General features: G+C 42.0%; 1 protein-coding gene and 1 long non-coding RNA gene across 8 annotated transcripts in view; one reads left to right on the plus strand and one right to left on the minus strand.

The window, feature by feature from the left end:
- MFHAS1 (malignant fibrous histiocytoma amplified sequence 1) overlaps positions 1–23,104 on the minus strand; it is a 109,997-nt gene that overhangs the window by 61,632 nt on the left and 25,261 nt on the right. Inside the window, exon 2 of one of the 6 annotated variants that reach the window (XR_004428624.1) lies at positions 21,360–21,470. The exons of the other annotated variants lie outside the window; for them this stretch is intronic. The gene's annotated coding sequence lies outside the window, so the exon portion shown is untranslated. The remainder of the gene's footprint in view (positions 1–21,359; positions 21,471–23,104) is intronic. 6 annotated transcript variants of the gene reach the window in all.
- On the plus strand, positions 16,535–18,596 carry LOC117062940. Of its 2 annotated transcripts, none has more exons than XR_004428636.1 (4): positions 16,535–16,811; positions 17,290–17,568; positions 18,008–18,133; positions 18,506–18,596. It is a non-coding gene; the product is annotated as an uncharacterized LOC117062940 (long non-coding RNA). The 2 variants fall into 2 exon arrangements; XR_004428635.1 differs by having other exon boundaries at positions 17,290–17,357.

Consider the following 23,104-nt stretch of genomic DNA (forward strand, 5'->3'; position numbering starts at 1 on the left):
ATTAAATGGCCTTTGACAAGACCCTCCTGCTGGGGGGCCCATGGCAGGCTCCTGGGAATGCTTCTTCCTCAGTGGTCTTTTCTAGTCTTTATCCTGAATTTTCCTTTCTTTGACTTAATATTTCCCTATCTTAAGACTAGTGTTAATACTCTGAGATTTGTTAACAAAAGCACACTTATCCCTATAGAAAAGCATAGTGAAGACTTAATGAGCCAATAATAGCTTTTCATAACAACCACAATAAAAAACTAAACAGGTCCCACACCCAATTTTAATTTTCCCCACAAAATCTGCTCCTCTCCCTAGCCTTCCCAGTTCAATAAACAGTAACTCCATCTTTCTGGTTGCCAGGCCAAAAACCGTTGTCTTTACCTCTTTCTCACATAACCCAGAATAAATCCATAAACAACCCCTTCAGCTTGATCCTCCAAACAGATCTAGAAAATGGGCCGGGCGCAGAGGCTAATGCCTGTATTCCCAGCACTTTCAGAGGCCAAGGCAGGCAGATCACTTGAGGTCAGGAGGTTGAGACCAGATGGACAACATGGCAAAACCCTGTCTCTACTAAAAATACAAAAATTTGCTGGACATGGTGGCATGCATCGGTAATCCCAGCTACTCAGGAGGGTAAGGCAGGAGAATCACTTGAACCTGGGAGGTGGAGGCTGCAGTGAGCTGAGATCAGGCTCAACTGACAGAGCCAGACTATGTCTCAAAAAAAGGGGTGGGGGGAGAAGGAGAATGAGAAGGAGGAAGAGGGGAAGGAGGAGTGGAAGGAGGAGGGGAAGGAGAAGGAGGAGGATGAGAAAGAGGAGGAGGAGGAGGAGGAGAAGAAAATGACCACTAGTCACCAGCTCCACTGCTACTATGCAAGTCCAAGGTACCCGTGTTCCTTGCCCGAACTATTGCTGAAGTCTCCTGCCTTACCTCCCTGGCTTCACCCTTACCTATTCACCACACACTCTCCAGGATCTTTTAAAACTAGTTCATTTAACATGTTCTCAGCTCAAAGTTCCCAACCCTCACGGGATCTCCCTCTGCTGCTGGCACCTCTCTGATCTCTTTTCTCCTTCTCCCCCTGCTTGCAGCCTTCCTGTCGTGCCTCAAACAAACCAAGAACACAGCTGTCTCGGGGCCTCTGCACTTGTTCTCCCTTCCTCAAATGCTCTTCCCTCACACAACAAGACTGCTCTTTCCCTTATTTCATTCATGGTTCTGCTCAATTATCCCTCGCAGACAGGTTTTCCTTGGCTGCTTTATCTAAAATAGCACCCACCCACCCCTGCCCATCATTCTGTCTCTCATCACAAGTATGAAAAACCCATAAAAACAATGACTTTGTGCAGTGTCTACGATGACCTTTGATACACTGCATTCAACCAATGCTTGTAGAGTGAAGGAATAAACTTACTATGCATCTACTATATGCCAGACACAATAAATATTTGTTGAATGAATAAATGAATGAGTGAATTCCAATATCCCTCCTCCAAACACACTCAGCAAAACAACTGTCTTAGATTTTTCAGAGGAATCACCAAAATGAGGCTAACATCAATGAGATTTTTTTTTAATTGGCAGGAAGAACGGAGACACAGGTACTTGTATATACTGACTAGTTAGAAATATCTTTTTTTTTCTTTTGAGAGACAGAGTTTCGCTCTTGTCACCCAGGCTGGAGTACAAAGGCTTGATCTCGGCTCACTGCAACCTCCACCTCCCAGGTTCAAGTGATTCTCCTGCCTCAGCCTCCTGAGTAGCTGGGATTACAGGCATGTGCCACCGCACCCAGCTAATTTTTGTATTTTTAGTAGAGATGGGGTTTCACCATGTTGGCCAGGCTGGTCTCAAACTAGATCTACCTGCCTTGGCCTCTCAGAGTGTTAGAATTACAGTTGTGAGCCACCACACCCAGCCAGAAATATCTTAAGAAACAAAGAAGCAGGCAGGATCTACTCAGAAGCAGGTAGGATCTACTTGAAAAAAGACAGAATGAAAATTCATTATCGATAAGACAGCTGGTGGTTATACACTAATAAATAAAAGCAGCCTATGCTTAGAATTGTCAACTACCAACGACCTGATGAAGACATCTCATGACAGATGTACAAAACAATTTTGCAGTAAACTCCCTGCACATTCTGGGCCTTCAAAAATGTGTATGGACTAAAATCCATTTTCTCATAAACAGTGATGGAAAGGTTTCTATTCCCAACCACTTCAGACAGCAGGCGTTTAAAGTCCATTCATTCATTTAGGGACGCTCAGCTTAGTCTAATCAATACCTGGTATAGCCCATGTTGCTGAATAACCTCAATTTCACACCACAGTTATGCTTAAGAAAAAGATTTGTAAATATTGAAAGAGGCAGTATACTTGCTATGATGCACATAGGTAATATTAAAAGCACTATCCAAACATCCTTCCCTGTTAGGGGATATTTTCCCCATCCTAGGATAAAAGGTGAGAAAAAACAAAGCACAGCCTAGACACTGGCTTGCAGCTGAACTGCTGGGACAATAATGTGGGATGGTTGCTTTCCACCCGGCCCGCCCAGGGCTGCACTGGCTAATCCCTTTGCTCCTCTGTCCCTCGTAGCCAAGCTCCCAGGGTGTCCCACCTGACACCACAGGGTTTGCAGTTGCCACCTGCATCCTGCTGTTCTCATCTCTTTAATCATTTCTACAACATTTATCATAATAGCCTCCTCCGAGTCTTCAAAGAAGGGATTATGACTCCAATTTACACACCGCTGAACCCGTGATAGCCATTTGGAGGGACCGCCTCTACTTTCCATTTTATAAAGGGCCAGTCAGGCCTAAAGAGGAAGGGGGGGGGAAAAAGCCATGCCATCCCATTTCATTTTCTTCTCCATTGCAGGCAAAGGAATAAAAGTGAAAGCCATTAACACAAAGAGACACATGTATACGGCAAACAGCTCAGGCAGAACTCAAAAACCCCTGATCATTTAACTGGAAAATGAAGTAAAAATACTTCATAAGATAAAGACAAGCCCTTTTACTACTAACGGAGCGGGGCAATTACTAATGTTTTTTTAAACAACCAGATCTTGCAAGAGGTAGTTATTTTTAAACCATAAATCAAGAACTCAACGGAGAATGGACAAAGATTTTGGTCCTTACATCAGGACGTGTTTTTTAAAGCAAACAAATGAAACGCACAGACTGCTATGGCAAGCCATTGGCCCACAGACTACGTAACACAAATGAATTTAATAGCCACAGAACCGCTTTTATCAAACAGTGGAAAGCCAGCTTCCGTTCTCAAAACTGGTGTTTTTAAAAAGTGATTAAGTCAAATTACCTTTTTTCTTCTGAAGGTAGGAAGGGGGATTTACTTCTGAATTCAAAACACTATTATACTTCCTTTTTCCTTAAATTGCTAAGTGATTGAATCGACCCCTTCCTCCTAGTAGCAGGGTAAAGGTACACAATGCAAAGAAGAGCTCTGCAGCAATTAGTTCTTTTTTATTTTTTCTTGGAGACATAGTCTCGCTCTATTGCCCAGGCTGGAGTACAATGGTGCGATCTCAGCTCACTGCAACCTCTGCCTCCCAGGTTCAAGCGATTCTCCTGCCTCAGCCCCCCGAATAGCTGGGACTACAGGCGTGCGCCACCACACCCAGCTAATTTTTGTATTTTTAGTAGAGATGAGGTTTTGCCATGTTGGCCAGACTGCTCTTGAACCCCTGGCCTCAAGTGACCTGCCTGCCTCGGCCTCCTGAAGTGCTGAGATTAAGGGTGTGAGCCACTGCACCCGGTCTTGCAGCAATTAATTCTGAAAGTTATCAGATCACTGATTTTCTGCCTTCACCAGCCCACATATGCATAATGTGTGTGCGCTTACACGTGTATGTATTCTGTGTAAGAAAAATGTGGGGTTATTATAAAGATATTTACCAGCTGCACATTAGACTTTCATAGCTACAGTCCTGTTCAGTCCAACTGTGGCCCCAAAGAGCCTCCCCTGGGCTGAAAATGCATTTTGTGTCTCCTGGTCAAGAAAAGAGCAGTCTCAGTGGATACTTCATTGTGGTCAAGGGAAACTATGCTTTTGTATAAATAAACTATTTCTTTGTCTAAACTGCAAACAGGTAAGGGTAGATAAGCTTTATTTTCTAGCAAGGGCAAAAGTTATCTCCTTTCCCTTTCTCTCAGAGGGAACGAAATCCTGAAGACGGTTCATGGCTCAAAGCCCTAATTGCCTGGTATGACCCAGGGAAAATTCCATTTTGAGAAAATGTACTTTCCTTTAAATATTCTGAGACAGAAAGCAACCCGGTCTCTGAAGAAGCTGATAGACTTTCTCAGGATGGTAGAAACTTTCAGGAAAGCAAAGGAATTTAATGAAGCCTCACGGAGAGTTTGAAATCTTTACCTTACATAGCACTGATGGCTAATACTATGCTTGTTCTAATGAAGGTAATTTTGTATGATTCTTGACTAGGTTTGAGACTACGAAAACCAAAAATCAGTGTGTATACCTTTAAATCTAGAGGCAACTGACAGCTATTTAACTAGTTAACATTTACTCTCACCTATACCCCTTGTAAACCATTAGCTCTCAGCTACACCCCTTGGTAAATGTTAACAGTTAAAGTTCTCTTTCATTCATTAAAATCCAAACAGCTTAACATGTCTGTGATAATACACACTAATAATTTCCCACTTTTTATAAAATGTTTAATAGCAATATAAGTCTCACTGATACCCAATCTGAAAAAACTTTCCATGTTAAGAGAGATAGATTGCTGTGCTGATAGTAGAATTTTAAAATTGGAATCGACTTTAGAGATCATTTCATCCATTTCCTCATTTTAAAGATTAGGAGACAGAACCAGAGACTCTGAAATGTCCAAAGTCACAGAGTTTATTAATAGAAATAAAATCAGAACACCCAGGGCCAGGTGCAGTGGCTCACGCCTGTAATCCCAGCACTTTGGGAGGCCGAGGCAGGTGGATCACTAAGGTCAGGAGTTTAGAGACCACCCTGGCCAACATGGCAAAACCCTGTCTCTACTAAAATCCCAAAAATTAGCTGGGTGTGGTGGCGCATGCCTATAATCAGGAGGCTGAAGCAGGAGAATTGCTTGAACCCAGGAGGCAAAGGTTGCAGTGAGTGGAGATCACGTCATTACATTCCAGCCTGGGCAACAAGAGTGAAACTCCATTTCAAAAAAAAATCAGAACACCCAGAAAGATCAGGCCAGCACTGTTATACATCAGTTCAACTAACCCTTCAACACTCACGTAATCTCAGCTGTCTCTTCTCTTTCCTCATCTCCAGCCAGCAGGTTCCATACTAACCCGATAGCTCCATCCACGGTGCCACCATGGACACTAATCACCTCCGCCTGCTCTGTTCTTCCTCAGTGGATCTCCTCGACTTTATCACCCAAAAGTCTTACATAGGGTCATGTATGTAAGTGTGCCTCAAGAGCTTAGGAGAAAATCCCAAGGCTAGATGAATTACAGAAGATGAAAAATACAAGTTTTCTTTCTCTTAACTCTTGGTGGTTTTCGGATGCTGTATCTTACCAAAAAGAATGTGCACATTTCATTTGTCCTACAGTTAATTTAGTCTTGGGTGTCTTATAAATAGAAACTAGATTTTGTGGTTGATCCCAAATATTAACACTGAGTGTTCCTCCAGCATTTAATATGCACACAATTTCTGCCATTTCGATGAGTCCCTACAAGTCAGTAGGACACTAGGCTTTGCACAAACATAAAACGAACAGTCAGCAAATAACTGTCTCAGAAATGCATGGATAAGTTCAGGGAAATACCACAAAACGCAAAACAGCCTCTTCAAACTCTACGTGTGGAGTTGTATCTAAATCAACAAGTTTACTTGGGAGCTTAAATTCATCTTACCACGTAGTACAACAAAATGGAGTTTCCAGATACTATTTAAAAACCAGGACTAGAAAGTTTATGGTTCTTATCTACCGTTGCAAAACAAAACTGGAAACAAATCCTATTCTTTCATATAATACCCCTTCCTCTTGCCTTGTTTTTGTCTTTCCATTCACTGAGTAACACTTTTAACTAAAGAATGTACTTAAAATAAGAACAAATACAGGACGTTAATCCAACCAAAACACTTAAAGTAATAGTAAACTAAGGTACATGGAAAAAGAGGAAGTTTTGATGCCTCCCACAAAATAAAGACTTCCTGGCAGGTGAGACTTGAAAAGCAATCATAGGCCGGGCGCGGTGGCTCAAGCCTGTAATCCCAGCACTTTGGGAGGCCGAGACGGGCGGATCACGAGGTCAGGAGATCGAGACCATCCTGGCTAACACGGTGAAACCCCGTCTCTACTAAAAAAAAAAAAATACAAAAAACTAGCCGGGCGTGGTGGCGGGCGCCTGTAGTCCCAGCTACTCGGGAGGCTGAGGCAGGAGAATGGCGTGAACCCGGGAGGCGGAGCTTGCAGTGAGCTGAGATCCGGCCACTGCACTCCAGCCCAGGCGGCAGAGCGAGACTCCGTCTCAAAAAAAAAAAAAAAAGAAAAGCAATCATAGTGTTCTCCATTCTCTTGGTGATAGAAAATGTTTTCTCTAGACAAAGTTGAAGCTTAAGTGTAAATTTCAGATCACCAGGCAGATCCCTAATAAGGACTGAGAGCTCCCTGAGGAACAGCGATGCCAAGCCCAGTTTTGGGACATAGGGAGTGGGTGGTGGAATTCCGGCTTCCATTCAAAGGAGACCCCTCTCCAGCACCATGGGAGTCGCACCCTTAGCAGATATTCTGTCCTCCAGAGAGCTGAGGTTTCAGGAGTCCAGGTAAGGCACAAATGTCATTAGCATGACTACTTAAAACACACCACAATAGCCGGGTGCAGTGACTCACACCTGTAATCACATTTGGGAAGCCAAGGCGGGCAGATCATTTGAGGTCAGGAGTTCGAGACCAGCCTGTGCAACATGGTGAAACCGCATCTCTACTAAAAATACAAAAATTAGCTGGGTGTGGTGGCATGCACCTGTAATCCCAGCTACTTGGGAGGCTAAGGCAAGAGAATCGCTTGAACCTGGGAGGCGGAGGCTGCAGTAAACTGAGATCACGCCACTCCAGCTTAGGCAACAAAGCGAGACTCTGTCTCAAATACACACACACACACACACACACACACACCCGCAAGAGGGTTTATACCTGGTGCCTGCTGGTTTCAGCCACTCTTAAACCAATGGGAGCATTTTATTATTTTATTTCTTTGCAAAATAATGGCTCCTGGGGACACCATCGCCCTTCATGAACGCTGAGATTCTGACTTCCATGGCCATTTGCCGTTGATGCTTTTAATAACTATGCATTGATTCCATTCTGAAGTCCAGAGAAAAAGCTTTCTAGTTTTGCCTTCCCTAATAGGGCACAGCCCACAGAAAGCTTCCCACCATGCAAAGCTCTAGCTTGGCGGACATCAGAACAGAGTCCGGTAAACAGTTTCTTATATTAGGCTCTCGTTGTTGTTAGCCCCGGTGAGTCAAATGTACATTCTGGGAGAAGGGTATGAGTCCTCACTTCTACATACTTCAACTCAGAGGTGATTACATTCCATTTTCATACATTTTATACATTTATACCCAGAGGTATTTCAGAGTCTTACTTCGTGGCTGGGAAGGTGGCCTAAAAATCCAGTATAACCCAGAGGAAGCAGGAGGTCCTAATTCTGTTCTCAGCAGCAACTGTTTGACTCAGCCCGTGTGTCTGCCCTCAAGTCCCTGACTCTGCCCCCTACAGGCTCCATTTCTCCTACTATACAGACGAGGCTCCATTTCTCCTACTATACAGACGAGGCTCCATTTCTCCTACTATACAGACGAGGCTCCATTTCTCCTACTATACAGACGAGGCTCCATTTCTCCTACTATACAGACGAGGCTCCATTTCTCCTACTATACAGACGAGGCTCTTGCCATCCACTCAGGCTTATTTACTTGCACTGTGTACATACACACCAACTCACACACACACTCACGCACCCCACAAAAAAAAACGGGAGGCTTAAAAGACCCCATGTTGTCACAGTTTGCTCTGAAGCTACTCCCTCCAGCTCAACAGGCAACCAGCTCCTGTCCTACCTGCCCCTTTCTACCTTTCAGGAATAAAAACAAACCACCAGAAATAGCAGAGAAGGCAGAAGGGAACCAGGATCTGACACCTCATTACAGTTCCATAAACCCAGACAATTATTTTTGTTAGTTAACCTGGACAATCGCACAAGATGTCTGCTCATTCTTAAAAAAAAAACATGCACAACTTAGATTGCAAGTGCCTGGCACGTACAAGGCAAACAGTGTGGGCACACCCATTAGTTCAGGTCCTAGCTACATATTTACATTTGAGATGGAGTCTCGCTCTATCACCCAGGCTGGAGTGCAATAGTGCAATCTCGGCTCACTGTAACCTCCATCTCCCAGGTTCAAGTGATTCTCCTGTCTCAGCCTCCTGAATAGCTGGGATTACAGGTGTGCGCCACCACTCCTGGCGAATTTTGTGTTTTTAGTAGAGACAGGGTTTCTCCCATGTTGGGTAGGCTAGTCTTGAACTCCTGACCTCAAGTGATCCACCTACCTCGGCCTCCCAAAGTGCTAGGAGCCACCGCTCCTGGCTTAGCTACATATTTCTATTGTCAAGGTTATCTAGTTGTTGTAGGTTAAATGGTCCGTATTCACTAACACACTGGTAAAGGAGGGTAATTACTATTTCCAATTTCCATTTTGCATTCCATACAAGAGACCAACCAACTCCATGAACACCTTGATTTGTCTTAGTTGTGTTCTCATTACACTGATTTAGGAGCAAAAAATCGTTTCTGAGTCATGGGCATTGTATAGGGTTGCCCAATTTACAAAATAAAAATACAGGCTGGGTGCGGAAGCTCCCACCTGTAATCCTAGCATTTTGGGAGGCCAAGGTGGGAGGATCACTTGAGGTCAGGAGTTCAAGACCAGCCTGGCCAACGTGGCAAAACCCCATGTTTACTAAAAATATAAAAGTTAGCCAGGTGTGGTAGTGCATGCCTCTAGTCCCAGCAACTTGGCAGGCCAAGGCATGAGAATCACTTGAACCTGGGAGGTGGAGGTTGCAGTGAGCCAAGATCACACCACTGCATGCCAGCCTGGGTGACAGAGGGAGATTCTGTCTCAAAAAAAAAAAAAAAAAAAGAGAGAAGAAAGAGAAAAATATGTATTATGACTAATTAAATCAGAATATCACATGGAACATATGTAGACTAAAAATTATTCATTCCTTATGTGAAATTCGGATGTAACAATAGATGTATGCATAAGACCCACCCATAATCAACACTTTATGTTTATCTGAAATTCAGATTTAACTGGCTATACTGTTTTTTTTTGGTTTTGGGTTTTTTGGGTTTTTTGTTTGTTTGTCTGTTTGTTTGATAGATACAGGATCTCACTCTGTGCCCCATGCTGGAGAGCAGTGGTACTACCACAGCTCACTGCAGCCTCCATTGATAGATACAGGATCTCACTCTGTGCCCCATGCTGGAGTGCAGTGGTACTACCACAGCTCACTGCAGCCTCCATCTCCTGGGCTCAAGTGATTCTCCCATCTCAGCCTGTCAAGAAGCTGGGACCACAGTCGTGTGCCCCCCACTAATTATTTTTTATTTCTTGTTGAGAGAGGTCTAGCCATGCCACCCAGGCTGGTCTCAAACTCCTGGGTTCAGGGTCAGGGGATCCACCCGCCTCGGCCTCCCAGAGTGCTGGGATCACAGGTGTGAGCCACCACACTCAGCCAATATCCTGTATTTTATCTGGCAATCTTAAACACTGTAGTAGGACAAGGGGGAAACAGATGAATTAAGACATGGTATCTTACCACAGGAGCTCATTGTCTGGTGAAAGAGCCAGATCTGAACTAGAATCATTCAATGGAGGATGAGAGGCATTGACCAAGCGCTTTCAAGAACACATGGAAGGAGCAATTAAATCCTAACTGAGATGCACATTAATGTCTCTATCCTGCACAATGAAAATGAACATTATAGAATTTTTTCTATCAGTCTCTATATCCCACAGATTCTTTAATCCTGATTCATGAACTTGCTAAAGTGTTTTCAGCCAGGCACGGTGGCTCACACCTGTAATCCTGGTACTTTGGGAGGCCGAGGCGGGTGGATCACTTGAGGTCAGGAATTCAAGACCAGCCTGGCCAACACGGCAAAATCCCCTCTCTACTAAAAATACAAAAATTAGCCAGGCGTAGTGGCGGGAGCCTGTAGTCCCAGTTACTTGGGAGGCTGAGGCAGGAGAAGCACTTGAACCTGGGAGGCTGACGCTGCAGTGAGCCGAGATCACACCACTGCGCTCCAGCTTGGGCAAGAGAGTGAGACTCCGTCTCAAAAAAAAAAAGGAGAATTATGCTTTCTGCCGTTATTTGCACCTGAAGCAAGTTACTGACAAGATAATGTGAAGGGGGTTAGAAAACACTGGCCATAACAGATTCAAAAACACAGATGAGAAAAGACGCTGAGTTATTTCAATGCCAAATAAGCCTCCTCACTTTTGTGCTTTGAGAGCAAGTGGGGACTGAAAGTTTACCTGTTTCAGAACTCCAGTTTAGAAGACAGCCTTCCCCATTTCTGCTGAGATGAGGGATTCCCCATGAACTCCTTACATGCACAGTTCTGAAAGTAAGATCTGGGGCCCATATTTGGAAAACAAACTCTCTAGCTCTTTTTGCACCAGCAGCCAAAGGAGCTGGGCAAGGTACAAGAGTCACTGGTCAGGTGGGGTCAAGTCAGGACAGTGCTGGAGAGACGTCGCAAGCTCACTCAAGTGTCTTTCTCGCGGCACTGGGGCAAGCACTATCCGTACAGCCTGGCACAGAAACAGCACTTGTCCAGAAGACACTCCTGAAGCTACTGCATTTCCCCTTATTTCAAGATCAAAGGAAGTAGGAGACAGAAAAGAAAAGAAGCAAGGGAGGTAAGGGGTGGTGTGTACATATTTCCTGTTGGAATTCCTCTGGCGTATAAAAAAGACAGCCTGACCACTGCCAAATGTATCCGGTGAGGCTCTGGGATCCACTGGTGGGAAACACTGAATATATTTAATATCCAAGACAATAATTCAAAGACTTTAAATTGGGAAATTAGCTTAACAGTATTTTACTTATAAGGTCCTACATTTCAATACTAAAAATACTGACACTTTAAAACGTAAAATTGGTCTTTTATTCCTAGACTATTCATCTTTGCATTCCCAGCACAGAGCATCATCACGGCACTTAGCAGACCCCCATGACGTCCGATCAATTAATGAGTTAATGGATGGTTCAAGGCCATGAGCCAGATTCTCTGTCATCGGCGTTTACTGCTGCACACGGGAAACCTTGCAGTGTATACACTGCCCTAAAAGCCACTAGGATTCTCTAGATTAGAAAGATAAATATATTCTAATTCTCATCTTTCAAACTTGCTCAAAACCTGACACTTTTACATCAGGAAAGTTAAAAAAGAAAAAAAAAAGATCCCAAAAAAGTCAGCCTGTTCATAATTTTGTTTTGGAGGCAGTGCAGAAGAAAACATCCTAGAGAGGCACTGCCAAATTCTAAAAAGTCTTCGAATGCCAGAAACAGCTTCAGTCCCTTAAGCAAAGTGGGAGGGGAAAAATTAAAAGCAATAAATTCAAATAAATTCAAATTCAAAGCAATAAAGATTTAAACAGAAAGTTCATGAGAGATCAGTAAATTCCACATGTGGCCCTATTGTTTAATTATGAAACTGCCAATGTAACTTTCAATGGTTAACCAACACAGCACAAGTTCGCTCCTAATTTAATATCCCTTTCGGATTTCTGACTCCATAATGAGACATCTTCCAGGCCAAAACATGCCAAATTTTTCTACCCTGAAACAAACCTGTGAATTTTCTGGGCTTAGGTCCTTTCTTTTTTCCTCCATTCGGCCACTGAAATAATAATTCTAATTAAAAATGAGTTCAGGCCCGGCGCAGTGGCTCACACCTGTAATCCCAGCACTATGGGAGGCCCACACAGGTGGATCACAAGGTCAGAAGTTCGAGACCAGCCTGACCAATAAGGTGAAACCCCCGTCTCTACCAAATAATATATATAAATTAGCCAGGCGTGGTGGTGAGCACCTGTAGTCTCAGCTGCTCAGGAGGCTGAGGCAGGAGAATCGCTTGAACCTGGGAGGCAGAGGTTGCAGTGAGCCGAGATCGCACCACTGCACTCCAGCCTGGGCGACAGAGCGAGACTCCGTCTCAAAAAAAAAAAAAAAAAAAAACACTTTTGTTTGTAAACTCAGTAGATATATAACTGTCCTACAGTGACACTGACAAGTTAACTTTTAAAATACCTAAAAAGCAAGTTTCCCTGTAGAGTTGGGCAAATTCCATCTGCTGACTGCCCACTTGTTGACACATTTTGCTATCAGGAACCCAACACCACCAATTTTGGGGAAACCTTTTTCTAAACACATGAGAAAATCCCAGATGATTCAAATAGCTGACTGAACAAAACAAAATGCTCTAAGACAATGACTGGTGTTCACTGATCTGGGTCATCTGCCTGCCTCCATGCCTGACAGCCTTTGACCTATCCCAAAGCAACAGCCATCTGTCTAGTATCTGAACACAAACTGGGGCAGAGCACTGGGGGTATGCAAGGCAGGGAGTAGTTAAGGAGCCAGGAAGGGAAGGAAGGAAATTGTTTAGTGAGTACCCACTACATGCCAAGCATTGTCTTAGGCACTTGTATATGCATTATTTTATTCCGTCCTTACAACAGCTCTATGACACAAATTTTGCTTTTTTAAAACTAAGCAAGTCCCAGATATTTCCATGTCATCAAAATCTAAATATATAACATTATTACCCTTTGAAAATTTTAATAAATGAAAGAAAATTTAAATTTAGTATTTAAAATTCTATTAAATATAAAAAACTCTATTAAATGGCCCATCCAGTTTTGGCGGCTAGGAAGGTTCAATAAGAGTGATTTATTTTACTGAGACCTGGAGGAACAGATGAGACCTATGTTACTGAAAACGATTATGCAATGCTATGATTACAACTATATTAAAAATATGCCTTTTAGGTGATACTCTCTTGATTGTGGTGATGGCCTCACTGGTATACACATGTCAAAACTGACCAAACTGTATACTTGAAATGTGTGCAGTTCACTGTATGACAAATGCACCTCAATACAGCTATGTAAAAAGCGAAAATAGACAGTCCTCCCTCAGTCTACATGGGGGGTTTGGTTCTAGGGCCCCCATCCCCAGCATACCAAAATCTATGCAGAAAGTCCTGAAGTTGGCCCTCGGAAGCTGCATACGAGATGAGTCAGCCCTCCGTATGCACAGGCGGCGTACAGGTGGACCCATGCAGTTCAAATCTATGTTGTTCAAGGATCAACAACACTCAAGATTCAGACCAAAATAGAAATGAAGAAAGTGAAACTATCCATAACAAGGATAAAGCATTCTCAGTCAAAAAAAGACTATATAGATGAACATAAGCTAGATATCTCTGTTTTATATTTCTCAACATATTTTCTGCACAACACCAGCTCCAGGGGATGTTACTTCTTACACATGCACGCGCGCACACACACACATAAAGATTCTTCAGTCAGTAAGTTTGAAAAATGCTTGGTTAAACAAAGCTCACCATGGCTGGGTGTGGTGGCTCATGCCTGTAATCCCAGCACTTTGGGAGGCTGAGATGGAAGGATCCCTTGAGGTCAGGAGTTCGAGACCAGCCTGGCCAGCATGGTGAAACCCTGTCTCTACAAAAATTACATGGGCATAGTGGCACATGCCTGTAGTCCCAGCTACTCGGGAGGCTGAGGCAGGAGAATCACTGGAAGTAGTGAGCCAAGATCACACCACTGCACTTCAGCCTGGATGACAGAGTAAGACTCTGTGCCCCTCACGCCAAAAAAAAGCTCAACGTGCTTCCTAACTGTGGAACTTCTCAGAGGCCTTCTCATACACTAAGATACTTGGTGCTGTTCAAAGACAGCTTAATAAAATACAGTTGATCCTTTAACAACACGGGTGTGAACTGTGCAGGTCTATTTATATAAGTTTTCTTCCACCTCTGCCATGCCTGAGACAGCAAGACCAGCCTCTCCTCTTCTTCCTCCTCCTCAGTCAACTCAATTTTAACACGACAAGGATGAAGACCTTTACTGATGATTTACTTCCATTTAAGGAATAGTAAATATATTTCCTCTTCCTTATGGTTTTCTTAATAACATTTTCTTCACTCTAGTTTACTACATTGTAAGAATACAGCACATAATATATATAATATACAAAACATGTGTTATTGACTGTTAATGCTATCAGTAAGGCTTCTAGTCAACAGTAGGCTATTAGTAGTTAAGTTTTGCAAAGTCAAAAATTATACTCAGATATTCAACTGCATGGGGGGTCGGTGGCCCCAATGCCTGCATTGTTCAAGGGTCAACTGTATTTTTTACTAATTTTAAGTGACATCTGGTATTAACCCCATTTTCAGGTAAGTGGCAGTTCAAACAAATTAAAATAACTTGCCCACCAGGACTGCATACCTTAGGTGGAGGATTAAGAATCTGAAACCACATTTGGCTGGTTCCAAAGCCTGTATTCTCTCCCACTGTCCCACAGTGCCACAAAAAAATGGAAATAATTAATTTGGGTCTGCCTGCTCCCTCTCAGGGCTGCAAATCCTTCATCAAGAGCAAAGGTATGGTCAGAGGGAGCACACGCAGGCCTGAGATTCCACAGAAAGAGCACAGAACAAAAGATGGAAATCCCTCCCACTCACACGACAGTCCTTCTTGGGTATACTCTCTTTGGTGGCAGACGCCCAAAGACAAGACTGTGCTACGTGTCAACAGTCTCATCTGATTGCTAGGGTAGGTCCATTCCATGTAAAAATAACAACATCCCCTGCCTTCTCAGTCCCCTGTACTTAATTACCAGAAAAAGAGGAGGAGAAAATATGCCAGTTAGGAAACTTCAAGAACGCCCTCTGTTCCTTTCCATTTTGCTGGGATGCATCTCTACTAGAAGCCTGAGAAAATATGGCATCAAGGTGACCAACCTACATACACTTGTACCAGATTCTCTAGAATGTGTCTTCAGGAATTACCCAGGGCTCTTCCTGTGGTGCTGAGTGTGGCTCTGCCAACGTCACAGCAAATAGGAGGCTTAAGGATGAAGTGACAGCCGCTTTCTCAAATGAAACACCGTAACATCATCCAGACCATCTCACGTCGGACTGAGGGCTCCATGCATTTACCAATAACTAAACGAGAGTCAGTGCGAGGTCATCCACTGAGTAATGCCAAACTACAAGACCTTTTCTTCTCTTGAAAAAGGGCTGAGAGAGATGTTTGCTCTTGGCAGACTGTTCTCATTTTCATGCAAATTAAATCACTGGTCTCATTTCCATTTCTTCTGGGCTCATACGCATACATATTTACGTACACATACATGTACAAACCTACAACCACTTATTTCATCATTATAAAAGCCCAAATACCTTATTATAATCACTGCAATGGACATGACAAGAACTGGGAGTTCTATTTCACAGTCTCTATTAGCAATTATGACAAAGTCTACACACACCTTTTAATTTCACCTCTTAACGTTTCCTGGGCTGAGGTAATATGAAACTCATCTTTACATTCACCCACTGTAGTTTGAAGTAGAACACCTGAAAAGTGGTAGAGATATATAAAACATCTACCGAACTGAATAAAAGCAAAACAAAACATGTAATTTAAAATAGAACACTGAGGTCTTCTGTCTTACAAAATCCTTGAAACTTAACAATCGAGATGTGACCACTGCCAAGTCTTTCCAATGAATTAAAAAGCAAACAAAATTTCTACTATACTTATGCCACGTGAAATTGCTGCTTTTGTAGGTCAAGCATGATTGGATATCAACAATTTCATGTGGTTCAGTCTAAGAGAATATAATCAATCACACAAACTAAGGTAGAAAATCTGGATATATCTCCAACAATATTCCACTTACCAAAATATTCATATACAAAGGATATAATCACAAGGCACATACCAAATTAGTGTGAAAAGGACACGTTTCAGGACATCAAAGGAAATCGTTTAATCAAAACTTTTTTTTAAATTAATAAGATATAATAAAGATATTTTACATGTAATAAAATTCACCAATTTTAAATGTAGAACTTGATGTATTTTGACAGATATATGTAGTCTTGCAACCTCCACTACAATCATGAGGTAGAATATTCCCATCACCACAAAAAGGTTCTCTTGTACCCCTTTGCAGTAAATCCCTTCCCCACACCACCAGCCCCGGACCTGCTTTCTGACACTGTATCAGTTTTGCCTTTTCTAGAATTTCACATAAATGGACTCACACAATATGTACTCATGTCTGGCTTATTTTACTCAGCATAAGGCTTTTGAGAGTCATCCATGTCACTTTATCAGTAGTTCATCTCTTTTCCTTGCTACATTGCATACCACAATATGTTTATCCATGCACCAGACAAGTTGTTTCCAGTATGTGGCAATTGTGGAAAAAGCTGTTAGGAACATTTGTGTGTCTTTTTAAAACTTATTTTCATTTCCCTTGGGTGAATTAACTGGGAATGAAATTGCTGAGTTAGCTAGTAAACATATGTTTAACTTTATATGAAACTAGCAAACTGTTTCCCCAAATGCTGTATCATTTTCCACTCCCAAGAACAGTGTAGGAAAGCTCCAGTTGTCACAGCTCCTCACCAACACTTGGTATGGTAAGTCTTTTTCATCTTAGCCATTCTAGAGAACAGGGAGTAGTATCTCCTAGTGGTTTAATTTACATTTCTCTAATGATTAATGATGCTTACATCTTATACTTACCTGCCATTCATATATCATATTTTGGAAAATCTCTATTCAAATATTTTACTCATGTGTAACCGAGTTGTCTCAACTATAAGAGTAGTTTTTTTTTTAAATCAGATATACATTTTTCAAATATTTTCTCCTAGACTATAGATTGCCTCTTCATTTTCTTCACAGATCTTTTGAAGACCCAAAGTTTTTAATTTAAATTAAGTAAAAAAAAAAAAAATCTTACACAGTTCCTATGCTAAAAAGAAAAAATATCTGCTGTTAAGGGGTGGAGGTGATGAATAGGCAGAGCGCAGAGGATTTTCAGGGCAGTGAAACTTTTCTGTATGATACTATAATGGTGGATACATCTAATTACATATTTGTCCAAACTCCTAGAACACCAAGCGGGAACCCTACCTCGTGTGAACTACTGGACTTCGGGTGACAACGTTGTGTCAATGTAGGTTCACTGATTATAATCAGTCCCACTCGGGCTGGGGATGCTACTAACGGGGGAGGCTGCGCATGTGTGGAGGCAGGGAACAGACGGGCAATCTCATGCCTTCCGTGCAATTTTGCTGCGAACCTAAAACTCCTCTAAAACATACAGTCTATTTAACAATAAAAACCTGTGCCCCTCTGAAGGTCACTAAGAGTTTCTCCGACGCTTCCTTGGTAAGACTGTGTAGTTTCAGCACTTACATTTAGATCTCCTACCTATTTCAAGTTAATTTGTGTATCTGGTACAAGGAATGACTCAAGGTTCATTTTTATTAATACAATTATCTGATTGTTTTGGCACCACTGAGGAAAAGAAAATATTCTTTTCCTCATTGAATTATATTTATACCTTTGTCCATAATCAACTGGCCATGTATGTGTGGGTCTATTCTGTGTCATCAATCTATCTGTCTATACTTACACCAATACTACACTGTCTTGATTACTATAGCCTGAAAGTAAGCACTGAAATCAGGCAGTGTACCTTAGAATACACTACTGATTTTTAAATAATTTAGTAACTGTGAGACAATTCACCCCCAATGGATGCATCACAGGACCTCAAACTAATGCTGTTACTCCCTCCATTCCTTTTTTCTCTGTAAATTAACAGTGGCTCCTTGCACACATGCCAGTGGGACTTCAAAGGCCTCCATCTATCTCCTGCTTAGATGGAGCATAAAGAATTCCTGCCCAGTTGACCTCATCCAGAATGGACTCTTACCTATATTACTACCACGTATGTTCTTCTCTTGTTCCACTAGCCACAACCCCTTGTACCCGTGGTCTCTAGTCTTTAGATTTTTCCAGACCGTATCATTACAAGGTTTCTAACCTCTATTTTGATCATCTGATTTCTACCTATTTGGACTGCCTCAGAGAATCATTTCCCTAACATACTGGTCCTTAACCCAGACCATGGCCTGTTCCACTCAGAGTCTGGCCCTTACCTCTAACTGAAACCCACCCTATCATCTCACAGAACTAACATATTAATATAATATATTAATACTATAAATTACTAACATATTAATAATGAGCTTAGAAATTGACCCTCCCTATCTTAAAACTTAAGAAAGTTACATTTGTTTTATCTGAATTCCTTTCTCAGAAAACCAACCATCAGGTCTCCCAGATATCAAGGAGCTGAAACTCACCACACCATTGCATTTGGACAAGGAGGCGCCAGACCCTTCACCCATTATGGCTGCCTCAGTGGCCACCAGCTTCCTGTGGACCAACTCCTCTTCCTTACACCTCCCTAATTCCTGTTTACCGGTATGTGGTTACATTGCCTTCCCACTATATAAGCCTCCAGTTTTAGTCGGTCAGGGAGATGGATTTGAGACTGAGTTCCCATCTCCATGGCTGCAGTACCCGATTCAAGCCTTCTTCCCCCGCAACACTCATCTCAGTGATTGGCTTTCTGTGAGGCAAGCAGCAGGACCTAAACCAAATCTCCGGTGTTTTGGTAACATAAACACAGAAGAGTAAATTAAAAAACAAAGCCATTTTCTACGCCTATGCTCAACCAAATCTGCTGCTACTGGCCACGAGGGCTGTCCACTGCACAACTCACGGGTGCCTTTGCAACAAAATGGCCCTGCCCTGCTCCTCCTCCTCTTTGTCCACCCTCCCACATTAGTAGACACAATATCTTACTATCAGAATCACCAAGTAAAAATATTTTTAATGTTTCTTGGAGCAAATTCATATCCTAAATATTCTTATGTTAACCTTGATGTGTTTCAGACAAGTCAAAATGCAATCTACAAATAACTGTTTCAGTGAGATCACTTTTTAATTTATTTCTCCTAAAATCCTCATATATTTATATCATCTTATAGAACCACAATGAGCATAAAATTAGTTACTCTCTTCCTATAATTTGTACCAGTTATCTACCAGACAGTTTTGAAATTTATCATGTAAACTGAATTTTCCTGTTGGATGCCAGGACAAAAGTCCTTGAACTTGGGGTCACTTGGCAGTCATTTTATCTTTAAACTCACACCTACAGGCACTAGGGAAAAAAGGAAAGGGAAGGGAGAGAGGGACAGAGAGAGGACTCAGATAAGACGATATCATAAAGTTATATAACATGGTGCTGAAATTGTCTCATCCAAAAAGTTACTTGAGATTTCTTTTGGCTTTAGGTATGAACCACATATTAGTTACCAGAAAGGATATCTAGTTTCCAACAAATCAATTAGGAATCCATCTAGATTAAAAAACAAATCAAAAACATGTTTCAGGCCAGGTGTGGTGGCTCACACCTGTAATCCCAGCACTTTGGGAGGGCAAGGTGGGTGGATCACTTGAGGTCAGGGTTTCAAGACCAGCCTGGCCAACATGGTGAAATCCCATCTCTACTAAAAATACAAAAAGTTAGCCGGACATGGTGGCATGCACCTGTAATCCCAGTTACTTGGGAGGCTGAGGCAGGAGAATCGCTTGAACCCAGGAGCTGGAGGTTGCAGTGAGCCAAGATTGTGCTACTGTACTCAACCCAGGATGACAGAGTGAGACTCTGTCTCAAAAAAAAAAAAAAAGTTTCACTCTCAAGATGACAGGCTGAGAAATTATTTCCCCATAAAAACATAGCTCCACTTAGTTTAAGAAACAAAACTCAAAAGGCAAAAATCAGAAACTCCTGGATACAATAATCAAAAATGGGAAGAGAGACACAAGGTACAGAGGATGGAGAGGAAGGAGACTAGGAGGTACTACCCTAATTCGATGAAAGCTAAACACAACCAGGGACTCCTCCCAGGACAGCCCTGGTGAAGTGGAATCACATAGAAAAGCAACAGATGACACGTGACATGAATTACTCTCCAGAAAACTTCATTTTAGGAAGTGGCTGTGAAGTACAATTTTATATCACTCAGCTGTCATATCCTAGTCTACTCAAGGTGAGGCTCCTATCACTTCTTTGAAATTTCTAGTAATGATGATCTGAATTGAGTTGCCACTATTCAATCAGGTAGCCACTTAGTCCAATTATTTCTGGTTCCCAAATTTGACATGTAGTGTCTTAGAAGAATTTAATGTTCATAGTCCAATAAGGTCAGAAGCCTGGTTTATGTAAAACAAGTGGTGTCTAGTATTTTTCTCAGGAAGGCAGAAAAACTAGGGCAGGGATTATCCCGGCTACAGAATGACTGTCCTCCGCACCCCTCCTTATTCAGGCGGCTTGGTTCTCCTGACGTGAGAGCCACGGGAAAAGTGCCAAAGCATATGCCAACCTCAAGCAGAGGTGAGGACAGAGAAGCTGAAATCCTGCTTTCCCTGGGGACTTGGCCGGGCAGTTTTTGGAAAGCTTTACTCCTAGCTGAAGTGGTTTTATTATTCTCTTTCTCTAAGCAGGCGGACTAAAGAAGAGGGCCTGGGAACCTAGAAGCACTTCTTTTTACCATTGGTCCAGTAAACTCAGTGCCATTCTGCCTGCTGAAAGCTCTCTAACTGACCCCTGTTTTACCAGACGATCAAACTCAGACACTGAATGGGAACCTAGAACAGGGATCTATGGTGACTTAGCAAGGATAACTTTTTTTTTTTTTTTTTTTTTTTGAGACAGGATCTCACTGTCCTCTAGGCTGGAGTACAGTGGCGTAATCTCAGCTCACTGAGGCCTCTGCCTCCCCAGCTCAAACCATCCTTCCACCTCAGCCTCCCCAGTGGCTGGAACTACAGGCATCCACCACCATGCCCAGCTATTTTTTTTATTTTTTGTAGAAATGGGATTTTGCCATGTTGCCCAGGCTGGTCTTGAATTCCTGGGCTCAAGCAATCCTCCCACCTCAATCTCCCAAAGTTTTGGGATTACAGGCATGAGCCACTGCAGCCAGCCAGTAAGCATCACTGTTATCCTTAGTAAAAAGGATCCATGATACAAAATGGCCACTGAGTCCCTTCTCTCTCCCCAGTCTCTTACACATTCTCATAAACAGTGATTGACTCACTTATTTTCTGCAGAAGAAAGAACGGCATGAATGGGATGGAAACTGTTCATGTGACTACTTGGATATCTCTCATCTTGTGAACCAGTCTAATAAGCAATTACCTCGAGGAATCTGAAAATAAAATCATATGAATTCATGAATCAAGAAAGAACAGCGTACTTGCATAATTAGCTTTCTTTAGAGAAGGGGGAAATACATATCTGATACAAGACAATTTTTAAGGTATAATCCCATCATTTGCAAGTCACTAACAATAAATTTGAAGGTGACAGTGGGGAAAAAAAAGAAAGAGAAAGAGAGATGGGTTGGTATGATCTATTTTTAGCTTACGGTTCAGGTACACATAATATATTAACAAAATTTCTGATACTGCTAAGGTGAATTAATACAGATTAAAGGAAACAAGATAATAAAGCAGATGGATTGAGCTCTTCAAGTCTGTGCTAGTAGGAAATGCAATTAAACACAGGCTGTGGTTTTATTAAAATCACAACAGTCATTAGCATATGCAAATCCACTAAATCATTCACCATATAAACTTTTTGCTACATTTTTACCACAAAAGTTAAAAATACACCCTCACATTCTTGAAAGTATGCTTCTTACGGTTCCTAAGATACCAAAAATAAAATAAAACATGCCTAAAATAGCCTAAAATTAAAAGGAGGCCCACAGCTACTTCCCTATAGTGTGTCGCATAGAAAATTATTTTTATAAAAACAATGTTTCCACTCTTTTATTATTAATCCAACCCCAGGATTTTAAAAGTATGCAAAGTATTATTACACATCAATAGGTTAATAATTCAAACATTATAAATTGCTATACTTTTTCAGTAACAGGTTAAAAACCCTGGGATTTGAGGGAAAGACCATTTGTTTAACCCCATCCTTTACTCTCAACATGCCTTTCCTACCACTGATAAATGGAACTCGAGTTTCTTCACAGCCCCACTCAGTTGGAAGGATCCTCTTTCTCGTCTGAACTCCCATGGCACTCTGTCCAGATACTTTTTGCCATTTATTATAGTAAGTGGTATAGTGCACAAGCCTGATCCATTTTCTAGACCAAGTTCCCCACGCACAGACTCTGAGGGTGATTCAGCTGCATCTCCCAGGTGCTTATCCCTTGCGGCAAGGCCAGAAATTCCTACCGAATGAATCTAGAATCAATGAATACATATCCTGACAAATAGCTACTTACACGTAAATTCTAGATGTTATCTCATTTCTCTACATTGCATGAGCATTGTGTTGCATCTTTCAGCTATATTATAGACAAACGAAGTTAATGATTATTCTTGCAAAGATGTGAAGATTTTTTTTTAAATCTAGTATGAGCTAAAAGCCATAATTAATCACTGAGAAGGACAGCCTCAACATTTTTAAACTGACTGTAAACTGATTGCCTAGTGTCACTCTGCTAATACACTGGAAACAGCCCTTGGTAGACAGATGTGCCCTTCCAAACAGTAGGCCTGGGCTCATCTCAATTTGTAGCTACTCCCAACTACTCGGATCTTTGCCTTGGATCGGCCCAACAAATGATCACCTTATGGAAGATGAGGCCGCTCACAAACCCACAATGAAATACACAGGTTGGCCCTTTCTAATGAGTCAGTCATGACACCTGTGTCTGGGAGGCTCCTCTCATAAAGTTGGTAGTAACCTTCACATCGAAAAAAGTTATAAATGACAACGCAATGTTACAACTGGCTTCCACCCGTGGTCATCACTACTTCACAT

Source organism: Trachypithecus francoisi, unplaced genomic scaffold (genome assembly GCF_009764315.1).
Source record: "Trachypithecus francoisi isolate TF-2019V2 unplaced genomic scaffold, Tfra_2.0 Contig01554, whole genome shotgun sequence".
Taxonomy (NCBI): Eukaryota; Metazoa; Chordata; class Mammalia; order Primates; family Cercopithecidae; genus Trachypithecus; species Trachypithecus francoisi.